The sequence below is a fragment of the Gallus gallus genome, chromosome 5 (assembly GCF_016699485.2).
Source record: "Gallus gallus isolate bGalGal1 chromosome 5, bGalGal1.mat.broiler.GRCg7b, whole genome shotgun sequence".
In the NCBI taxonomy this organism is placed as follows: domain Eukaryota; kingdom Metazoa; phylum Chordata; class Aves; order Galliformes; family Phasianidae; genus Gallus; species Gallus gallus.
The window spans coordinates 21,582,656-21,600,550 of record NC_052536.1 but is presented as its reverse complement, the minus strand read 5'-3'; the positions used below and the strand labels follow the sequence as shown (position 1 = coordinate 21,600,550).

The 17,895-nt window shown below is 43.8% G+C and overlaps 1 long non-coding RNA gene across 1 annotated transcript; it reads left to right on the top strand.

Moving 5' to 3' along the window:
* Nucleotides 1-347: 347 nt before the first annotated feature.
* LOC121113287 lies at nucleotides 348-8,491 on the top strand. Its single transcript, XR_005860531.1, has 3 exons — nucleotides 348-430; nucleotides 5,194-5,290; nucleotides 6,899-8,491. It is a non-coding gene; the product is annotated as an uncharacterized LOC121113287 (long non-coding RNA).
* Nucleotides 8,492-17,895: the final 9,404 nt, after the last annotated feature.

Sequence of the window (17,895 nt, the reverse complement as noted above, 5' to 3'; positions counted from 1 at the left end):
CCAAGAAAAACCTACACCAAAGCAGTTTGTCCCTACCTGTGGATTTGCACTGGAATATGGCCATGTACAACAGGAAGGCCAAGTGGCTCCCAGAGTAGGCAGGAGGAACTGTTCTTTTTCTGTTCACAATGGGTTTCCTCATCAATCAGGCATGTTCATTAAAGCTTGCTTCCTCAAGCAGGATCACTAAAAAGGGTAATTATGGCAGAGGAAAAGGAGTGCAGACTCATGACTTATCTTCCAGGATTCATCCTGAGCATTAATTGAATCCACCACTTTAATGAAGCTGAGTCCCCAGTGAATGGGTGACCAACATCTCCATATTCTAGTATGACTTCACAATAACAAGACACTCTCTCTGCACATGTCAGACCATATCCTTAGCAGAAATATTACGTGCAGAACACAAATCATGGGCCAAGGAGGAAAGGTACAGCTATTCACTGAAATGCAGGTAGCATTAGAGCTCCAGGATCTGTAAGGCTAGTTCCACTGTAGCTAATAGGCAATTTCTCCATTAACTGTCAGACTGTTGGTGTGTTCCTGCTTCTCCCCTTCCTCCCCGAGCAGCGGTGGTATTGCTGATGAAGGTGGGATTTTAGCCAGCTGTTCTCTGACATGAGGTGCATCAGGCAGTGGGACGCCGCTCTCAACTCCAGGAGCTGTCAAATCCATCAAGGATTTATGTTCTGTGAAAGTAATTAGGGACTCCCGCTGCTCCTGTGCTCACTGCCCATTTGTAGGGCAATCACATCAGACAGAGCTGTGCTCAGTGCACACTGCCAGCCTCCCCTGGAGCCAGTGGAGATTATTAAGAGAGGTTACTGGGGCAGATGGAATATTCCCCACTAGGATGCAGACACAGAGCTATAGATTTTGCCCTTGAACATAGCCTGTGGCGATTTCCAGCAGATAAATGAGAGGTCCTCTTCTCAATGATTTTTTTTTTTTTTTTTTATAATTTGCATCACCTCTTGCTTCTAGTCGTAGTGGTCCCATCTCCACTCCATGGTACAGACACTCATTTGCTTTCTGCCTTCCCTGTTTGCCTGCGTTTCCCTTTTTCTGGCTCACAAACCCCACTACCAGCACAGTGCTGTGGAACTGCTGGGCCAGAGAAGTCTGTAGGGCAGCTGCTGCTCACTGAACCCCTTTGAATAAGATTTGCACAGAAAAAGCACAGGCATGAAAACAGTAAAGTGGATTTCTTCAACTCCCTCGGGACCCTCACTCCTCACCAACAACCTGGCCCATCAGCACAACCCACACTCACATTATCCTCTTGCACCAGGTGAAAGTCTTGACAGAGCTGGGAGTGGGCGGTGGGCATCCCTCTGCTGTGTGAGGCCCGCTGGCAGACTTGACCCCTGGGTTCTTGCCAGGATGAAAGGCCAAGTTCTTGCAGCATCCTGTCCAATAGTGGGTCCCTGGCAAAGCCCTTGCCCTCCCCCCTGGGTGAACTGCCATTGACCCAGAGAATTCAATTAGAATGGTTCTTCCTTTATCAAACAAACCCCACATGGCCCAAACCAAACAGAGCATGTTTGAAAACAAATGGATTGAAACAGCCCTAATCCACTCAGATGCTGTCCTCTGTGCATGTGCCCTCTGATGCAGCCTACCCACAAATACAGTCAGAGAACAGCCAGGATCCCAGGTGATCTGCAAGGTGAGCAGGGAACCTGACCCTGCAGAATGAAGTGTTGCTGGCCAAAGCCTTTATCACACAGTTACAGCACTCAACTATGCCCTTTGAGCCTCTTTCCTGACTTTCCCACTGTTTAGCCCTTAGGGAAAGTGGGAAAGTGCCTCAGCTGGAATCCTAGGGAAGAAAACCTGCGTGAGCTTAGAATCACAGAATCGTTTAGGTTGGAAAAGACTACTCAGATCAACTAGTCATCATGCCCTCTAAACCATGTCCCGAAGCCCAGCCCATAGCATCTGCCCCCTACACAGTAGTGCACAAGACTATCACAGACCACACGGCCTGAAGCACTACTGTGAGCCACTCTGCAGAGACCACATCACTCTGCCTGGAAGGCTCTGAACCACTTCAGCCATCCTGGACATGAAGATGCAGGAATCATTTTCCCTGCTAAAGTTGTCAGTGCTGTGATTTATGGGACACACTGCTCTGGTATATCAGCCATAGGATGTATGCTTCTGAGAAGAAATCCCACATCAATGAGGAATTCCCTACCTGACTTGCCCACAGGAAGAACACAGCTAAGATGAGATGGGAGGCATCTTGCTGGCAGATCTTCACATCCACACATGCTGCACCTATACTTACAATCAGAGACAGTACAGACCCACGTCTGGAAGCCCTCCAGAGGCTGCTGCCCATGTAGAATTAACTGCCCCTAGCACAGCCTGTCCTCCCAGGCTTTCTCCACATGATATTCTGGCAGTAGAGGACCATGGGTCATGCCCACTGAACCACAGAGCAGGGGCTTCTCCTGCAGCCACTCGGTGGCAACCCGGCAGCGGGAAGCAGGCAAACAAGTGCCAGAGCATGCAATCGTTATGGGGAGATTCAAAGCCAGTGAAGCCAGGATGCACATAGCCCTGAGGGGGCACATGGCTTACTCCACCAAAGGCAGGAGTCAGGTTTGGTTTTGTTTTTTTTTTTTAACTGCCAAAAGATTAAGAGGATAAAAGGCAGAAATGAAGGGGAATATTCCATTGCATGACCAAACCACATTCAAAGAACCATTAGTCAAATGCAAGAGGTAGTTGCTGAGCCCCAGGCTCACTGCAGTGGTGGGGGCTCTCTGGACTCACAGACAAGCAGGTTGTGCACCCACTGCTGCATTTTTTTCCCTGCACAGCCTCCCTGAAGGGAAGAATAGGCTCCAAAACCCCTTTGGGAACGCCTTCTGAGGGAGCTGCATGAAACTACAGTCAGCACTGAGTGCAATAGAATTCACTTGGAAAACGCATGGGTCTGGTTCTACTGATTCTGAGATTTGAACAACTCGGGAGAATGCGTGAAGTTGCTCATTTACATTTTGTTACCCAGCATGCTGTTCCAACTCATCTATTTCCCACAGGCACCAACATCAAAGCTGAGGAAACAGGCTATCTTTGCATAAAGGTTTTTCTTTTTAATTAAACATTATAATCTAAGGCCAGAAATTCCTTCTTCTGTCACAGCTGGAGGAAGCATAAAGGGAGAAGCGAGGGCAGAGAAACAGAATCCATCAGTCACTGTACAGAGAGATTGCTTGGCCCTGCATGCTTACAATCGCCTTCTGACTGCTTGGCTTATTTGTGCAACATATGGTGAAGCGTGGAAACCCACCTCTAGCCCAAAGGTCACTGTGCCACCTGCAGACCTCCGACAACACGCGGCCTTGCACAAATACACATGGAAGTAATTAGGGAGGCGAGGGAGCTGGGATATGAAGCGGAACCCCCTCAAGTCTGCTGCAGTAATTCTTTCAGCTGAGCTGGAGAAGTCAGAATTCCCAAGGGTCTGATTGCTGCAGCCTGGAGCCCAGAGTGAAGTACAATTATTTACTGCTTCCCTGCCACTAACATGCCATTGCATTTGTGGGGTTGGGCGAGAGGATATCCAAAGGGAGTTCCAAGTGGCCACATTTGCTTCCCGTGTTACCTGTGCAGCTCCTGCCTAGCAGGCTGCTTACTCTTTCCAGAGTCACTCTTCCATGCATGCTCAGTTTAGGAATTACATTTGGGTTGCTCTTATCAATTTGCAGCTAAAAGTAGCAAGGTCTTTGGGACCAATATAGTAGATTGGATACAGAGATGCCGAGTGACAGGGAATTTCAATTAGTTTATTCCCTGTAATGCTGTGTCCTCTACAAGTCTTAAGCTGCATACTACGATCTTCTTCTCTACACTTTATTGTTGAGAACTACTGCCCCTCTCCCCAAAAGAGATGAAACATCGGTCAAGAAATGACAACGATACAAAGCCTAGCTGTTAGCTGGGGATGAGCCAGCTCAGTACAGAAGTATTCACAGACCACAGGGCCAGCGCACAACTCTCCTCTCATATGAATATAGCTGCTTTTGCAGCATACCAGAGTGAGCAGTCTCTACAAACTGCTGGCAAGTGGCACATCACGCTCATCTCACTTCATCACATTATTCACACACACTTAGTGAAAAAACAACCCACCGCATTCATCTTTGTGCCTCCTTTAATAAATGAGCATATATTATAAGCCCAACCATCTACAGCGTTTCTATTTCTTCAATCCCCTAGAGGTTTTCTATCTAATTTTAAACTAACTGTTTACATTTTCTAGACTGCGTCAAATAAACAGACACTATGTGGAAGCTCAAGATATAGGAAAAGGCAGGCTTAGGAGCACTGCTCAACTCATCTCTTACTGGAACTAAGCACACAATTCCTAGTCATATCAGTTCTATTCTTATGGAAATGTCTGAGTAAAGTCTCTGGCCTCACACAGAGCTGTCTCTGCTTCCTGAAACACCATGCAAGCTCATGCGGTGCAGTTCTGGTTGAAGGGCAGGAATACTTCTGCTCTACCTCATTGTTGTTGACCAATGATTTCCAGGAACTGTGCATGATGCATTCACTTGAATCCCAAGGTCAGGGTTTTCTCTCCCTCAAGGTGGTTATCAGGGTGGAAGGAGGCTGCTGCTCTTGCTAAGCCTCCAAGCTCTGTGCATTTTCTACCCAGTTCCCAACCAAAATAGTTATCTTAATTGAACAAGATTCTCTGTCTCCTGTTGAGAGATCAGAAAGCAAAATATGCAAGGACAGCAAAGACAGAACTATGGGAGCTGCTACATATTTCTTCTATCATATTGAGAAAACCAAGGTAGAAAGGCTCAAGCCACCCAGCAAATGCCCTTACCGAGTAAGTGAGAAGCTTATCCTGCATTTGATCCTATGTTCTGATTTCGGGCTACCATCCTAAGCTGGTCTTTGCTACTTCTCCTTATCTTTGAAAATGAAGAGCAAATCTTTAGATGGTTTAAAACAGATATTATTCTGGCTAGTTAGCGGTCATATGCCATACAAGTGAAAAAAGAATCACAAAGATCACAAAGTTTCCTGGCTTTCTAGCAACAAGATAAGTGTTACTTAATTTCCTATATGAACTCAGTGGACAGATCTGTGCTCTGTCTCAACAGCAAGGCCAGAAATTTCCAGCTGCATTTTTCCCCAGAAAGATATTTTCCATTCTATCTGTAGGGACATTCTGAAGAAGAGGATGCTCGAGGAAAACCTTGTTCTCTACAACTACCTGAAAGGAGGTTGTAATGAGATGGAGATCAGCCTCTTCTCCTGGGTAAGTAGTGATAAGATGAGAGGGAATGGCCTTAAGCTGTGCTAGATCAGTTTGGATATTAGCAAAATTTCTTCTCAGAAAGAATGGTGAGGCATTGGAACAGGCTGCCCAGAGAGGTGGTGGAGTCACCATCCTCAGAGGTGTTCAAGAAACTTGTAGATAGGGCACTGAGGACCAGGGGTCAATGGTCATGGTGGGGATGGGCTGATGGTTGGACTAGATGATCTTAGAGGCCTCTTCCAATCTTCATAATTCTATGCTTTCTCCCTGGTGAAATATAAGGTTCTGTGGCTAAGGGCCAAGGGATACATCTTCCTGTGAGAAAGTGCAGCAATCCACTGCTATCAGACCAGTACAGAGTCAGGACACAACCCTGGAATAGAAAAAATGGATGCACACCTCTCCAAGAAACATATTTCATGTTTGATTTTCTGATTTTCCTAGGAAATAGAGGTACATCTGACTGCCTGTGCTAGGGACTTACAGCACCTTACAGAGATGATTAAAAGCCAAATCCTCTTTCATTCTTAGTGGAACATTTCTCACAGGCAGTTCAGTTTTTGTAGAGCCATCAAGAAATACAATGAGGCAGTGCCTGTTTTCTCCAAACACGCTTCCTCTACATCATTCAGAGGAGAACAAGTCTGTTCTGAATCACTTCCCATCAGTGCAGGGAAAGAGCTGTAAGTGGTTAATCACACCCTGCCGAGCCGGTACCTCAGTGACAGCAGAATGGCTGAGGTGGGGTCTGAAGGAGTCATTTCTCAGCACTCATATGTTAAAATGATTATCACAGTAGCCAGACTCATTGCTGTAAGATTGATATATACCCAACGCTCTAACCACATGCGTGACTTTCCCATTCTGGAGTAGCTGGGAGCAAATAAGCTGGCTGGACTGTACAGAGATGGCTGTTCCTACTGCTGGGTAAACACTGTGTAGACATTCACTGTCATGAAGTTCACCTTACCAATAGATTCACTACATGAAATATAGTTACAGCATGGGCACAGAGAAAGCACATGGGATTTTCTCTGGCCAAAGTCTCCTTGCAAGCAAGATAAATATAGGGACACTGTATAATGATCCATCACCAGGGATAAAAATTAACACAGCTAGAAAAACGTGAAAAGTGTATTTTGAGCACATTGCCAAAGTTCCTTACTAATTCAACTCCTGTTTGGGCCAGAAAAAAAGCTGAAATGCCTAGCTGAGAGCTAACTTGTACTTTCTCACCGTTCAGATTTAGCCAAGAATGTTTTCCCACCTCTGATAAATCAGTGTCTTGGCCCTTCCTCCCATGCCAGGGAAAGGAGGGTATGGCATTAACACAGTTTGAAAGGCTCTGATTTACGGCTTGGAGAAACAATTGCAAGTAAATTAGTTACTACAGCTTAACAAGTGTATATCAGCTGAACTGATGCAACTGTGAACACTCTCAGCTCATGGTGAATGCCTTTCATTTAACACACACATAAAATGGCCAACCTGCTGAGTCTTTTTCTGGTTGCCTTTGCAATAGAAATAAGGACCTGCTTTTAAAGCTCCTTTCTTCTGGTGACCATAGTTATTTGTGCCATGTGCTCCCTCTAAATAAATCTCTTTCAGAAGTGAATATTCATGAAGAAGGACTCAGCCAAGCAACAGAGCAAGCTGAGACTCTGGAAACATCTAATCAAACACACCACAGCAGTCACTGTCACCATCTGCCATACCAGAGTCAAGGTGCACCACTACATCCTCTCCTGGGCTGGAGGCTGTTCCAAGTTTTAATCAACATTTGGAAGCAAACAACCACCAGACAGAATAAATAAGAAGATCTCCATTATTCTACACTCTAGGTGGCACTTGGCTGGCTTCCACATTTGTGTGTCTTTGTGCAGCACTGCGCCTTGCATCACTGCGTGTGTGATGGGGCTGTCAGATTCCCCAGAAGCACTGCAGATTGGACATCCCCCCCCCACCAGCGAACAGCATACATGGTTTGATGGAGGTTCACTGGAGACTGAATTCTGAACTGTCTAGTCCAAGCATCCATGTGGATTTTGCAACTGCTTGAACAACCAGTTTTCATCCAGAATAAGCTTGAAACCCTCAGTATTGCAAGGCAGTCTTAATGGGAACATGAGGTACAAAATTTAGGAGATAGTGAAAGCAGGAGTTGGCACTGGATTAAAATTCAGCGCTTCTCCTCTCATCTGCCTAGATTTTACACTCTCAAGCTGAAACCTTAAGTAGGATAATTATTTGAAAATATTACAGCAAAAGATGAATCACTCAGCTTTATTAAGCTTTAATGATTGTTTTGATTGCTCTGATGAGATGACAGGGCTGATGTGACTGTATTTACTAGACCACTTTAAAACAGTATCAATAATCTCAACATTAGACCTGCTGATCTTCTTGTTCAACACTTGGCCAGCAATCCAAACTCTTTGAGTCTGCATTCAGGCTTATAGAAAATGTGATGGCATAACGCCACAGCCCAGGGAAGTGCTGTCACCCATACAAGAATGATTGATTCAAGAAATGAAAATCAGCACTGCTAGGTTACTGTACCAGAAGCTGGAAAAAGAGAAGCCTTCACAGCCCTCTCCCATATGAAATAATTTAGAAACACCCTGGAGTTTGGCTGGATGGACATTTCCTTTGCAAAGAGAATCAAATCCCACTCATCCTGATTTTGCCAGATGGCTCTCCACATTCTGTTATGAGACCAGCAACTGCAATTTCATCACACTGGAGGGATTTACAGATGAGCTAAGATATTTTTATGGCTAAGTTGCTCTACAGATACACATGTCCCAGTTCTCTGTTGTGAAGGACTCAGATTGCCCACACTGTTCGTCACATTCTTTTTGCTCTGGCAATAGTGGAAGCACTTCTCATGGAGTGCTGTATTACATAGGATCAGATCTTGTGAGCCACTTGCAGTGGTTACTGACTTTTTTTTGGTTCCATTTTAAACGTTGAATTACTGAGGTCAAATACAGTGACCCTGGCCTTCATTTGGCATCAAAGGGTGGGATACAGCCTTTATGCACTGTGGGAGCTGCAGCTTCAAAAGCCATAGTGTCAATACATACAGGAAAGTGCCTCCAGCACTTAGTCATTACTAGCAGGGGGAAGGCAGGGTTTTCCTATAGGTTCCCTGTGGGCCCAGGCACAGAGAACAGCAGCAGAGCAGGAGCGGCAGCTGAGGACAGCAAAGGCCATGCAGAATGGAGTTTTGTAACCCTTCCAGCCAGCCAGTTCCATTAGGATGCAGGGATTCCTGGGAGGCACACGGGAGGGCACAGGTACCACAGTGCTTTGCAGGTGTGCTCTAACATATTAAGTATCACCATGAGGAATTCCTGAGCTGTCAGCCACCCACCTGCCATTCTGAACCAAGGGCATCATCCAGACATTTATCTTCCTTGGAAAAATCTTTTGCCTTGGCTGCAGCTGGAGGGAAAACCACTGCTCTACTGTACGACTTCAGTTACACTTGTAAGTCTGCTGTCAGTTCACATCACACGGATTGCACTTCTCACACCACACCAGGTAACAAGTCTTCACACCAGACTACACCTGGACCTTATACAGCACATCTGTCCTTTTAAGCAAGCTCCCACCTCAGCTCCCAGAGGGCTGCCTCTTAGTTTTTTGGATCTGGGAATTTTTTAGAACCACAGGGAAGCTGCTACCAGTAAGCTTCAAAGCAGCACTGACTTCCAAGGTTGCTGGCTGCTGGGCTGTGAGCAGACTGTAGGGCTTGTGGGTTTTCATTTTGTTGGATCTCAGAAGAGGTGATATTTTAAAAGGCTTTACTTGACATGCTTTCCTCCCCATACTGCAGTTCTTTGTTTTGTTCCATTTCTATTCTCTACTAAATTATACAGTACATTGTACTGTCAGTTGCTGAGGTGGCCTAGCTTTAGACACAGATATGTTAATGCAAAGAGAAATCACTGTGGCTATGGGAATGCTGCTGGGAGCTGCATGTCTGAATTAATGTAGTCGTCCATTTCATTTAATATAGAAAATATCTCAAAGAAAATAACAGACTTTTTTAGAAAAAGAAAAACAGCAAACCAACCAAAACCAAACAAAAATAATCTGTCACCCTGCAGGAAAGCTCTCCCATCCCAGGAACATGAAGGTAAATGCCTTCTCCATCCACTCCAGCTGTGATCAAAAGTTCTTTATCAACCACTTGAATACTGTGGTCCTATTGCCAAGCTCAGATGCTCACTTTAAGAGCTGCAGCACACCCTGACATCCCCTCAGGCTCTCATTGGAAAGGGTTAAGTCCCCTTTTGATTTGGCATGGAAGCATTGGTCTGATAACATCAGCCATAGAAGGCACCCCCGGGCTCCTAAATAACAATCACCAGAAAAATATCTGGAACTAGCACTGTCAGGGAGAACAGAAAGAGGGAAATAAAGGGATATCAGGGCAGCTCATCTCAGATACCTTGTTTTGAGACAGCTAAAGAGGGCCCTAATTGATTACTTTATAAAAGATCCTAATAAAAGAAATACACATCACTGCTTAAAAACACACTTTCCAACTCTACCATTTTGTTAAATATTTGGGTTGAATGTTCTTTTCTGGATTTTTTTTTCTTTTAAACTCTTCAAGCCTTTGTCTATGGCTGCTTCAAACAATGGCAGCTCACGAGGATGTGGAACAAACAAGAATGATTCTTTTCTGCATGTAAGCTGTGGGAACAAGCAGGGCAAGCTCAAAGGAAATTCTAGTTGAGAATAGCACAGGTGAGAAGAGAGGTGGCACAGAAAGGCTTTTGCAATTACAAGCCAACATTTCTTTGCAGAGGAAGGGAGAAAATTTTCTCCCCAGCTAAGACCATGGCTGAAGAGTGAGGCTATTCTCAGTCGATGATGCAAGGTTGATTTTTCATGCCTCTTTAGAGGGCACCAAAGGCTGGGGAAAAGGGGGCATAAAGGCAGCCTCCTCCTGACAAAACTTTCTCTAAAATTTCTGTTTAGAGTAAACAAAGTCGGAGGTGGGTGAATTCCAAGCAATGGGGAAAGAGACTTGCAGGCTGCAGAAATTCCTCCTAACAATGCCTTGGGATCACATAAACAAGGTTATTAATAGAAACCTGCCTCTCATGCAGCCCTCAAAGGCAGTTTCCTCCCATTCTTCTAACTGCAGCAATTCAAGGCAGAGAAGCTCTGGCTTGAGAAAACCTAATTTGATCCCCTCTTGTCTTTATCTTTCCCTCCACTGTATTTCCTCCTGAGACTGCAAGGTCAAAAAAGCCGGAAATCTCTCTGTACCTCTGTGACTGCCAAATTGTGACCAAGAAATACATCCCAGAGAGAGCTCACCAGCCCACACACTCCGGTGCACCATCACATCAAGACAGCAGAGTGCAGGTGGTGGGGCAGGAGGGCTGTTTGTCAGCAACGGCTCAGACTAATGAGGGTGAGGGTGGGAGCAGAGACTGCTTTTCCAGTTGCTCCAAACATGCCAGCATTCCTGCTTTGCAGCCACAGAGCACACAGAGGATTTGACCTTGCTTTTCCTGACCCTCCCAGTGAACGGCCCAACAGACAGCCCCAAAACACTGTTTTTCCTCTTTCTGGGTTCATAAATCCCAGTGCTTTTGCTTGGAAAAGGCAGAATTTCACATGCCCCTGGACTTTTTTGAGGCGCTGACATACTCTGAAATAATGAAGTATTTTATACTTTCCAAGCTTTTTGGTTTTTCTTATTCTATTGTTCCTGAGATCGCAACTGTATCCTTTTCCAAAGGAAATTTGCTCAGATCCTAGAACTATAAGAGGGCTGGGGGATAAAGGGAAAAGTTTACACAAACTCTAGGATTATCACACACCACCACATGTACCTATCACACAAAAAATACAAGCCTCTAAAGTCAGACAAGCGTGTAGAACAAAGGAGAAAACATTATTAATATTGCAGAAACACAAAAGATCAAGAGAAATCTCTACATCTACCTCTAACTTCAGAAAATAGTTGGTAAGGTTTGATCCTCTTGAGCAATGACCCAGTCAGAAGGTAGTAGGCAAAAGAGAAAGCAAACCTGAGACATGAGGCCATACTTTGACCTGATGGCTTCTTCAAATTCAGACCTAACAAGCTGTCAAAACAGATGCTGCCCTGAGGATTAGATTTCTGATCCAAATCACATACAGAGTAGGCATATGCTCCTTTGCCACTCCACCTTTCCATATGCCATCCAGAATACCTGGGCTTTCCAGCTCTGATGTGATACACAGGTTGTTTGAAACTGAAAAGCATCTCCTGAGCATACAAAAAAAACCCTCTTCCAGTGCACATGTAAAAAGCAGCAAAAGCTGTTGTCTTTGTCAGCAATAGCACAGAAAAATACATTTAAGGATTCTCAATTTACCATTACCTCAGCATCAGAAGGAACATCCCCAGAGCGTTCAGTACTACGTGAGCAAATAAAAAATGAAGCCATCACTGTGCTGCACTGCATGGCCTTACAGGTTCAGGACTCAAGTCTAGCTCTGAGCCTCTATCCCCACAGATATTACAGACACACCTTACCAGCTCTGCTGGAAACGGAGAGTTATACAAGCACAGAAAGAGACTTCACAAGTTCAGAAGAGGAAGCCAGAATCAACTCATTCATTATCAGGCAATATTTTCACCACTATAACTAACTGTTGAGACTCACTTCTACTGCTGTCAGTAGACTGAGAATACTCAAATGACTACAGGACATTTGCACAGGTAATGGTACATATAATATTACTGTAAACAGTGTAAAATAGATAAAGAAGCGATAACCCCATAAACCAATTTTCATCTTCCTATAGGCAGTTAGAACTTGCCCTCTTCTACTCATCAGTAGTGACCTTGTATTTTCCATACTCTTCTGTGAAGCTTTGCTTTTGGGTACTCTCTGAAACAGACTTATTGTCATACACACACACCATTTTCATATATCAGTCTGTTTGGTTCTTGCATAACCCACCATAATCACAAGATCCTGTTTGAATGGGAAGTCAAAAAAAACACAGGAAGATTTGATTGCAGGGGAGGCAGGGAGCAGACTCTGCAGGGGACCTAGCTTTTAAAGGAGATATATCTCTGCATTTGTTTCCTTTCCTATCATGTTCTTTATGGACAACAAAAAGTGTGAGAACACAGTGAGCAAGTAGATCAGAGAGAGGTCTGTACATCCAGTTGTGATGTCGATCTGTAGTCATATTTAATCTTGTCAAACTGTAATCAAGAAGATATGTAGCTAAACAAAGAGGTCAGAACTTCCCTTACATTAAACATTCAAAATTCAAAAGGACTACTCTCTAGGAACCACTAATGATAAAAATCACAAAGAAGCTCAGGGTACACAAGCCCACGAATTTCCAATGACTGTTCTCTAAGGACAGTGTTACTTATGGCAACCAATACCAAGAACAGTCATGCCGATGGCACTCCTCCAGCAAAATGTTATCAACACTCTACTTCTGTACACAGCTAATTATACCATGCCCAAATGCCAACAGGGAGATGGTTGCTCTATCAGGAAATGCACAGAAACATATGCTACCATATGGAGGAGACAGCCTACACTGGGCCTGCTTCTCTGTGTGAAGAAGGCCTCCCAGCCCTATTCCATTACTGTTTATAAAACAGCTCCTCTGGAAGATAAGAAGGACAAGAGAAAAAGCAGGGGAAAAAAGGGGGGAAGGGCGGGAAGACAAAGAAAAAACATCAAAAACCACAACCTCAAACTTTTGGGGTAAGAACACCAGCAAGTGGGAAGGAAAGTTGTCCTGGGAAATCTGCAGAAGAGATAACAAAAGCTTTGTGGACACACTGCATAGCCCTGTTTCCTAAACAAGAACTTAGCTTTATTGGAGGAAGCATTACTTTAAATTTCCATTATAGGGTATATCAGTGTAACTCAAGGCTTATGCACCGCTTAAAGCTCATGTAAAAACTTAATTAAAATGCAGTTGTACCAAACTAAGTAGCTTGATTTCTAGCAGCAGGTTGGTAACCAGCCAGTAAATCTTAATTAGAAATTGTCAATTTCATGCTAACCAAAACCTATTTACACTTCTGTCCTCAAAAAGCAATACCTCCTGTACAGTGGGACTGAGGACTTTCTCAGCATAAGGATCTCTATTCTCCTTCTCCTTTCCAGCTAGGAGGAAACTAAGGGACTCCTTTGTTACTTGTCCTCACACTTAGTAACCTCTTAGATGACCGGTGTAACTACCAGCTGTCAGCAGTCATTTACATTCGCTACAGAGTCTGTAAGACAACACTAAGTAAGAATAGGAACAGCTTGCATCAATGTAAAAGTTGCAAGTAACAGGACTACCCTGCTCATCATCTCTGTTTGCAGCCCCAGCTAAGAACTTACCTTTTACATTGTAGCCTGTTAAATTGTATCTTCGATATTGCCAGGTCCTAGTGCTTTTAGCAAAGTCTACCTGCGACCATGAGATACTCATATGCCACTCTTAACTGATGCAGCACAAAATCTGAGCAGAAGTCCAAAACAATTTCACTACACACACAACTTAGTTTGAGAGCCCTTTCATAAACCTCTCTTCCCATGGCATGTATCCATTTCATCTGCAAGACTCCATCAAGGAGGACAAAGTAGGAGAATATGGTAAGATAGCTCTCAAAATCGCAATCTAGAAGGCTGTTGTTAGCAGCAAGGGGCCCTTACACCAGCCAGCAATAGATAAAGAGCTGAGTAGGATGTCAGCAGGGACTACGTGCACTCAGTCTTTCTTGATTCCAGTTCAAATTCTTGACCTGGAACCATCACAAGAGAGTGTGTGATCTAGTTCCACTGGACAATGCAGAGGCAGCAAACAACAACAGCAGCTGGTGAGAAAATCAGGCAAGGGATTCAGTACTGAGAGGTGATTTTGATGGCAAGTGTGTGACAAACAATTCCAGCCCTCAGTTGAGTGGATGAGGCAAGACTGTTTCTGAATACTGTCAAAAACCCTATTGCAGCTGTTGTCATGAGAAGTCCTCCTGAAGAACCTTTGAAGAATGGGAGGGCTGTTTTTTCAAATCTGTCTGTTGTTTAAAAAAAAAGTGCTCCTGCGACTTCCAGAAGGTTTACATCCACTGCTTCCTGTCAACACTTTCACCTTGCTGTTCACAGATACCAAAACTGAAGAAGTGTGGCAACCTATGGAGACCTGGAGCTCACCAGCTCTCAAGATTTACATTCAGTATGCATTTGAAGCCTTCCCTATGGTTACAATTTTGAAAGCTTATTATTTCTCTGCCTCTCCCCCCAAATTCCCCCATCACATGGATTTTCTGATGTCTAATACTAGATAAACTAATATTACCATACTCCTTGAAAGAGCGCTTACCTCTTCCTAACTGTTCTACTTTCAGAAAAACCTGCAGTAGTTTACAGTCTCCAAATGCTGCTGCTGAAATTGGTTCAAGTATTACCAGAACAAATAATGAAAAACATTTTTGCTTTTTATGGGAAAGCACAGTCACAGAATCATAGGTGTTGGAAGGGACCTCTGAGCATCACCTGATCCAGCACCACTGCTAAAGCAGATTCCCTACAGTAAGTTACATAGGAAAGCACCCAGGCTGGTTTTGAATATCTCCAGAAGAAACACAACCTCCTCTCTGGGCAGCCTGTTCCAGTGCTCTGTAACCCTCCAAAGTACAGAATTTCTCCCTCACGTTCACACAGACCTTTCTGTGTTCCACTTTGTGCACATTGCCCTACGTCCTGTCACTGGGAACCACTGACAAGAACCCAGTCCCATCCTCTTGGCACCTGCCCTTTAGACATTTATAAGCATTGATAAGATTCCCTCTCTTCTTCTGCAGGCTGAAGAGCCCCCGGTCTCTCAGCTAACTGCTACCCTGTAATCTTCTGAGGCTGCTATTTTGAGCTGAAAGAAATACATATTCAGATATGAATTTGTTCCAACAGAACTGTAATAGAACTTTATTTGTATCCTGTAACATGAATCCTGTACTGATCCACTTGGCTTATAGGAGAGTTTCTATAAGTTGGCATATTTGATGTTGAAAGCTCTGTCAGGACTGAAAGCTCTCCTGCAGAACTTTCCACTGACTCGCTATAAGAACAGGTTTTTCCCTGCCCCACAACCCATCCCTGTATCAGTCCTTTAGTGGGTAAAACAATTGCTGTCCTGCAGGAGTCCCACAAGATCTTGCATCTGCAGAAAATATGCAAGTGCTAAAATGGAGCCGGATGCTGAGTTGTTACTCTGTACTCTGCTCTTGATTGAAAGGACTTAGGCATTTCAATTACAGGTCTGGAATGTAGTCTCCAGTACAACCTACCTTTTGTTCACGGATGGATGCACTAATAAGCAGAGCTGGACGTAATCTTTTTGATAGAACAGTTTTCCATTTGAAAAATGCCAGTTTAACAGAATCAAACTATTTCACGGGAATGTACTTTCTTAATTGAATTTTCTGGCAGAAATCAACCCATTTCCTCACAAGTTCTCCTGTGTACCTGATCAGTGAGCAGCATTGAGAGCCTGGCAAACCTACCTCCAGCTGGGATGATAAAGATTTTCCTGGCAGGAAGCCTAGAAGCCAAGGAAGCCTGCTTGAGCCAGGGCAGCCACGGCTGCTGGGAGCCCAGTTGTGTGACTGCAGGCCCAAAAGAAAGGTGATGGCAACTTTGAGTCATTTGTGCAAGTCTGCTTCATTTCAAACACTCAGATTAAAGCTTTTTTATTTTCAGATTGAAACAGAATTTACAGCTTTGGATCTCTTGGAAAACAAGCAGTTTTGATGTTAGACCTTTCCCCAAAGTGGAGTTCCATATTGCAGGCAGACCTGCAGTCAAACCCATTGTTTTGATTTCCCCATTGGTTCACATTCACAGCTGGAGGTGAGGGAGAAAACAAGAACAGTTCAGCTGGAGTAAAGAAAGCACTTGTGAAGATGACTGTGCTGATAGCAGCCCATCTGGGCTGGTTTCACAGACAGGTGGTAAGGGAGGGCCACGGTGACCTTGCTAGAGGGTTTTTGATTGCTCAGTCTACTGGTGTTGATAGATTATGCGAATATCCAAAGCAGAGGGTCAAAAGCCACCAATTACTTTAAAAAAATCTACCAAAGTGATAAACAGCAAACTGGCAAGCTAAGCAGCATACAACATTAGAGAACCAATGTAACAGAGCCACACTCCCTAGTGATCTCTCTGGGAAGCCAGGAGTCTAACAGATGGGTTTCTGTGGGTGCAGCTGGTGTCCCTGAGTCTGCTGGATAGATCTGAGCAGTGCTGTACAGAACTAACTAATCCTACGCCTCCACTTGGATTCTTTCTTCTCTTCCATGACTCTTGGTAGAGTCTCATCAAACTCTCTGCTACTAAATCAAATACACTCTCCCTTTCTCCCTGCAAGTCTCCAGGGTTGTAATCCAGCTGTTCCCACAAGCATTCAAGCCATGTAAAGGACAAACAAGGAGATGGTGGGAGGAGATGAATCTGTGCAGTAAAGAGTCCATAAAGAGCAAGCATCAAACTCTACAAGAAAAAAATACAATGCAATAAATGCTGAAAAGACTTCACTTCTCAATACATCTGATCTTAGCTCTCAAGCTCTGAAGCCTAAGATTTTCTTCTATTTTTTTGAATAAATCAGAATTTGAAAAAAAAAACCCACTTATTCCAAGTTTCTTCTTTTAGAGGGGAAGCTTTCTACTGACAGTTTCAATGTGTGACCCCTTAAAAATGCACATCTTCCTGCCAAGAGACCCAAAGCTCTGCGTAGATTTGGAAGATTCAGTGCCAGAAGAACCTCCCTTTCTTCCCTCTCAAATGCAAAGTTAAAAATAAAACATTACTATTAACATTGGTGGCAGTTCTGACTACATACGTGTAGTAGAGTGAAGAAGAAGATTATAATGGTTTTCCAATTCTGACTTCAAACTCTTTTGCAGTAAGAATTGTAAAACACTTTCTAATAGACTTAATTACAAATTGGTCAAGAGGGTGAAAATTTTGCAAAGATTTTTGAGTAGATTGAAACATTCAATATTTTGTACAGCCTGCCAAAAATAGGATAAATAACCCAGAACATCCTTACAGAATCACACATAGCTATCCTACAAAATCTTCAGCTATAACTGCCTTTTGTTTTCAATTCCAAACTGAAACAGCCCTGGCTGCTTACCCACCTTTTCACTCTTCAATGACACACACCCATACAAGATAAAGCTGAGAGCAAAAGGATAAGACACCCTACTGGTATTTGGTTGCAGGAGAATTAAGTACTAGCACAACCACAGAAAACACAGCAGACTGAGTGTGTTGGTAGAGTGATGGACAGAGAGGGGAAAGGAATTGGAGGTAAGTCTCAGGGCAAAGGAGAACACAAACTATAGCGGTGGGGAGCTAAACATTCAGAAGTACCACCTCTTTCACATCTTACTCTCTTCCTTCTGTTGGAATGCTTCTACAATATAGGACTGTAGTTTATGATGGAAATTCATACTTCACATGCATTCATTCTGTTGACCCTTGGAAGCACTAAAATTAATTCAAATAAAATCCTTACAGTATCGTGCAAAGCATCATTAGGAACATCAATAATCATATATA